The sequence below is a fragment of the Mesoplodon bidens genome, assembly GCF_964165515.1.
Source record: "Mesoplodon bidens genome assembly, chromosome: 3".
Lineage (NCBI taxonomy): Eukaryota > Metazoa > Chordata > Mammalia > Artiodactyla > Ziphiidae > Mesoplodon > Mesoplodon bidens.
This window is the reverse complement of record NC_138178.1, coordinates 146,885,029-146,891,345: the sequence shown is the minus strand read 5'-3', so window position 1 is coordinate 146,891,345 and position 6,317 is coordinate 146,885,029. Positions and strand designations below refer to the sequence as shown.

The 6,317-nt window shown below is 37.1% G+C and overlaps 1 protein-coding gene across 4 annotated transcripts in view; it reads left to right on the top strand.

The window, feature by feature from the left end:
- Positions 1-1,109: 1,109 nt before the first annotated feature.
- Positions 1,110-6,317, top strand: part of SYNJ2BP (synaptojanin 2 binding protein) — an 81,590-nt gene continuing 76,382 nt past the window's right edge. For all 4 annotated transcript variants that reach the window (XR_014015431.1, XR_014015432.1, XR_014015433.1 and 1 more), the window contains exon 1: positions 1,110-1,181. The gene's annotated coding sequence lies outside the window, so the exon portion shown is untranslated. The remainder of the gene's footprint in view (positions 1,182-6,317) is intronic.

Genomic DNA, 6,317 nt, shown 5'->3' with positions numbered 1-6,317 from the left:
CTGGTTATATATAACAGATATTTTTCCTGGTTTGTTGTCTTTTGATTTGATGTCATTTTTATTTCATTTATTTGCAGGTAAGAGACTAAATTTTCATGTGGTCAGATTCATTGGGTTTTTAAATTCATAGCCTCAAGGTTTTGTCGGTATTCCAACTTCAAAATTATAGAATTTTATATTTTAGTGTTTTTATCTGTTTGGATTACTTTAATTGGTAATATTAATATATTGATGGTAGGGATCAAACTTAATTTTTTTCCAAATTGCTAGACTTTTACAGCTTTAGGATGAGAGTAAAGCCCATTAGATTATTGGAGGAGATGCTAAAGCAGCAATGGCAATTCATGGGCTCTTTTTTTTTTTTTTGCGGTACGCGGGCCTCTCACCGTTGTGGCCTTTCCCGTTGCGGAGCACAGGCTCCGGACGCACAGGCTCAGCGGCCATGGCTCACGGGCCCAGCCGCTCCACGGCATGTGGGATCCTCCCGGACCGGGGCACAAACCCATGTCCCCTGCATCGGCAGGCGGACTCTCAACCACTGCACCACCAGGGAAGCCCCCATGGGCTCTTTTAAGGTGAGCCACATACTGAGAAGGGTAACATTTCATGAGATTGTTTTATCACTTGGTTAGAAAATGGAGAAAAATGCTCTCTAATTGGCCTATTTTGCAAAATCATAAAATTGAAAGAATTCTAGTCTTGAAGAAGCAAGGTCAGGATTTTATTCCTGGATTTATCCATTACAGTCATGGGCAAGTCATTGAGTTGGCTGTGCTTTTATTTCATCATGTATTAAGTGTATTTTTTTCCCTTAGCTCATAGGTCTATTGTAAGAATCAACTAATATAATGCTTGTGATGGTGATATTTAAATCATAAAGTCAAGTACAGGTAGGGGGTAATGATCTTGGTATTTGCTCATGTGCTAAAATGTTTCCCAGTGATAGTGTGTACTATATCTACTCTGAAAAGATGAATGGTAACTCACCAGGGAAAATAATCTATAGGATTTTGTATAATCTGCCACTGTTGGTGTTCAGATAAGTAATGTATAGATAGACTGAATTCTGCCCTTCTATTTTGTTTAATTGTTTCCCTGTCTTGTTTCAGTTGCTGATTGTTGGAGGTTCTTTTGGTCTTCGTGAGTTTTCACAAATCCGTTATGATGCTGTAAAGATTAAAGTAAGAACTGTCATTGGCGTTTGACATGTGTACATGTATGTTCTGGTTTATGAGACACGAATACTCAGTAAACTAAGCTGTCTTGAGTTTTATCTTGCTTTTTAAGACTGATATATGGGGACTTCCCTGGCGGTCTGGTGGTTAAGGCTCTGTGCTTCCAATGCAGGGGGCACGGGTTCCATCCCTGGTCGGGGAACTAAGATCCCACATGCTGCATGGTGAGGCCCAAAAATAAAATAAATAAATAAAATAAAAATAATACAAACAGCTGTTAAAAAAAAGACTGATATATGATCTTTGGGCTCTTTTTAAAAATTTTTTTATACACTTTTTAAAGGTTACTTTCCACTTACAGTTATTACAAAATATTGGCCATATTCCCCATTTCGTACATTATATCCTTGAACCTGTTTTACACCCAACAGTTTGTACTTCCCATGCCCTCACCCCTACTGCCCCTTACCCCTCCCCACTGGTAACCACTAGTTTGTTTTCTATATTTGTGAGTCTGCTTCTTTTTTTGTTGTAGTCACTAGTTCGTTGTATTTTTTAGAATCCACATATACATGATATCATATAGTCTTTGTCTTTCTCTATCCAATTTATTTCACTCAGCATAACGCCCTCCAGGTCCATCCATGTTGCTGCAAATGGCAAAATTTTATTCTTATTTTATGGTTAAGTAAGATTACATTATACACATATATACATGTATATATATATATATATATATATATATATATATATATATATATACACACACACACACACACCACATCTTCTTTATCCATTCATCTGTTGATGGACACTTAGGTAGGTTGCTCCCACATCTTGGCAAATTTTTCAATAAAAACTACAGTACTACACGATCTGCAGTTGGTTGAATCCATGGATGCAGAACTCGCAGATATGGCGGCCCAACTGTTATTTATTGAGGAAAATCCTTGTATAAGTGGACCCTCGAGGTTCAAACTCGTGTTGTTTAAGGGTCAGCTGTATTTCATTAGCAGACTTCAGTAATGTTGGTAGGAAATTAGAGTATTAAAGGCCTATTCACTTTTTTGAGTTAATTTTATGGTTTAAGAGAAATACCAATGCTAGCTAGTCTTAAAGACAGTAGGTATTCGAATAAATAGTAAATTTAAAAGGAATATATAGTTTCTTTGAGGGAATAGAGCAATTATGAAATGAGTTTTAAAGTTTCTGTTAGCATCCCAATTATTGTATTAAGGTATTGTATTAAGGAATTTTTTTCTCTTTTCCTTTAAGATGAAAGTTATAATAACCTGACTTTTGGAATAGGGATGTCATGTACATATTTGAAAAATAATTGAATATTTGTCATGTGTTTATCATGTGTTAGATCCTACAGATAAAGATTCAAGAAACTGGTTCTTATAAAGTTTATAGCATCATCAAGGCTGGGAGACATCTAATATAAAAATGTATCCAAACATACAATATAACAATGCCCAGTGAAATGCTATATTGGAACTCTGTGTAAAACATTACTAGAACTTCAAGGAGAGGCATACAGTTTAGACTTGGGAAAGGGATATCAGAGAAGGTCTGCTAGAGGTATCAACCTTTGAATTAAGGTTAAGAATGGGTAAGAGTTAGCTAAATGATTGAAATGATTAGTATTATATAACACAGAGTGGCTAACATAGAGGGGAGATTGGGGGAGCAAGATAGGATGGAAGAGATTGTTTCAAGTGGAGATGGAGAGACCTGTTAAGACACTTTGGCAGTAGTATAGATGAACAATAATGGAATCTAAAGTAAAACATTTGCAATGAAGATAGAAATGAACGGGTTCCAGAAAAATTTTTAGCAGCAAATTGATAGTGACATATAATATTAAAATCTAAATAAATATCAGATGACTTGAGGCTTTGCTTTTGAGGACTGGGTAAATTTTTGTAGCAAGAGTGAGGGAGATTGCAGTAACAGAAAAGGTCTAGACGAGGGGGTCGAAGTAAAGAGAACAAAGGTGGGAGAAATGAGGTTGATTGAAGTTAAGAGGATGAGATTGGTCAGGGTCTATGGAAGGAGGCTGAGAGGACAAAGTTGAGGTGAGAAGGATCAGAGAACAAGACCTCCTGAGATTGAGATGTCCAGGTTGGTTGATGTTGAGAAGTCAGACTCAGGTGAGGTCAAGAGTCAGTGTTTAGGTGAGGTTGAGTTCAAATAAGGTTGAGAGGGTAAGGTGGATTAAATTTGAGAGGAATTGAGAAGGTACGATTGGTTGAGGCTGACAGTTGTTACAAGGGTTGAGAGGCTGAGATTAAGGAGGAGTCAAGGGAAAGATTGCTGAGGTCAAGGGCTGGGGGTCAAGACTGTGGTTGAGAGGACAAATTCAGTTAAGAAAGATCAAGGATAAGTACAGCTGAGAAGTTTTGAGGAGGGTGGAAAAAGATGGTACTGATTCAGAGTGACCAGCCGTTTTAGGTTGCCTGGAGCTGTCCTGATTTTAGGACTGAAAATCCAGTGTCCCAGGATGTAAAAATTCCTGCTTTTCAGTTGTGGGTATGGTAGGTTGAAAGGAAAGTACAGAACCCATGAGGTGGGCTTAAACAAATAAACTGAAAGCAATAGCTTTCAATGTCTAGTGTGAAATGGATATGACATAGCTCATCTGCCTTCATTATGGCTGTTGCTCTTTTTTTCTCCTGACTCCTAATGCTAACAACTGTGGATCCACAGTAGTAGATTATCTGCTTTTGCATCACTCCAAGTAATATGATTTAAGTGTACAATTAAGTGCATTGTAATCCTGAGCATTAACAGTCTTTTTAATTTTATTTTATTAATTTTTTTTTTGTGGTACGTGGGCCTCTCACTATTGTGGCCTCTCCCGTTGCGGAGCACAGGCTCAGTGGCCATGGCTCACGGGCCCAGCCGCTCCGTGGCATATGGGATCCTCCCGGACCGGGGCACGAACCCACGTCCCCTGCATCAGCAGGGTGGACTCTCAACCACTGCGCCACCAGGGAAGCCCCAACAGTCTTTTTTTTTTTTTAAACCTTTGCTTGACTGTTGTAGTTTGTAAAGAAATAGTGCTTGTTTAATTTTTAACATTGTAACTATCATGACCATGTTTTTTAGGATTCAGGTAATGAAAATGAGAATAATTACAGTACCAACCACCAGTCTGTTCTCTGTATCTATGAGCTTGTTTTTTTTTGTTTGTGTGTTTTTTTAGATTCCACATACAAGTGAGATCATTACTGACTGTATTCCCCACACTGTATGTTTCATACCCATAACTCATTTATTTTGTAACTGGTAGTTTGTGCCTCTTAATTTTCTTACCCATTTCTCTCTTCCTCCCTTCCCCCTTCCCTGTGGCAGCTACTTGTCTCTGTATGTATGACTCTGTTTCTGTTTTGTTATGTTTGTTCATTTGTTTTGTTTTTCAGGTTTCACATGTAAGTGAAATCTAACAGTATTTGTCTTTCTTTGCCTGACTTATTTCACTTAGCATAATCCTGTTGTCAAAATGGGGAGGTCTATCCCTGTTGTCAAAAATGGCAAGATTTCATTTTTTATGGCTGAATAATATTCCATTGTGTATATACACATCACAATTTCTTTATCCATTACCCATCAATGGACACTTAGGTTGTTTCCATGTCTTGGCTCTTGTGAATAATGCTGTGGTGAACATGGGGTGCAGATACCTCTTCAAGATAGTGATTTCATTTCCTTCAGATAAACACCCAGAGGTGAAATTCCTGGGCCATATGGTAGCTCTATTTTCCATGTTTTGCAGGAATCTCCATAGTGTTTTCCACAGTAGCCGTACCATTTTATATTCCCACCAACAGTGCACAAGGACTCCCTTTTTCCACATCCTCTCCATCAGTTGTCATTTCTTGTCCTTTTGATAATGGTCATTCTAACAAGTATGAGGTGATATCTCATTGTGGTTTTGATTTGCATTTTCCTGATGATTAGTCATGTTGAGCATCTTTTCATGTACCTGTTGGTCATCTGTCTGTCTTCTTTGGAAAAATGTTCTGATCATCTGCCGATTTTTTAAGCAGATTTTTTTGGGGGGGTGCTGCTGAGTTGTATGAGTTCTTTATATATTTCGGATACTAACCTTTTATGAGTTATATGATTTGAACTTATTTTCTTTTATTCAATAGGTTGCCTTATCATTGTGTTGATTGCCTTTTTCTCCCCCCAGTATTATGTATGTGAAATTCATCTCTATTTTAGCTCTAAATTCAGGGTCAGCAAGCTTTTCCTGTAAGGAGCCAGGTAGTAAGTGTTTTAGGCTTTGTGAGCTACACTGTTTCACAACTATTGAAATCTGGTGTTGTATCACAAAAGCAGCCATGGACAAAAACAAGTGAGCATGGCTGTGTTCAAATAAAACTTTACTGACAAAAATGGATATTAGACTAGATTTGGTCCATGGGCCATAGTTGCTGACCCCATGATTGTTTCATTGCTGTATGGTATTCCACTAATTATACCATAATTTATTTATCCATTTTACCCTTAGACATTTGGGTTGCTTGGCAGTTTTGGTTACTAAAAATAATGTTGCTGTGAACATTCTTATATATATTTCTTGCTGCATGTGTACAAAAAAGGAATTGCTGGAATATCACCTTTATTTGATAATTTCCAAACTTTTTCAGAGTGATTGAATCAGTTGTAGGGAAGAAAAAATGATTTTCCCTTTACCCTTCAACATTCTTGGCTGAGATCCTTAATTTTAAAATATATAATTTTAAATATATTTAAAAATATATTTGTATTTAAATATGTCTTCCTTTTATGTGCTATTGTTATAATTATTTGTCTTGTCTTTTGGATTAACAACATTTTATTATTTTGCTGTTGTTCCATTAGTTTGGGAGCTATAGTCTTACTCTTCCACTGGAAGTTTTACTAGAGACTGTTGTGGTTTACAGTTTTATTTTTTTTTTCCTTCTACTGTTTTGGTCTTGATGGGGAGCAGAATACACCACCCCAAAATGTGTCACTTTGGTATGTGGATTGTTTTAAGCTGAAGATAATTAAGACCCAACAGACTCAGGAAAAGCTTTTTATCTCTTCCTTAACTTCCCAAAAGGATCTAGATAAGAAGCCTGTACTAGGAAGATAGCTATTTTGAGA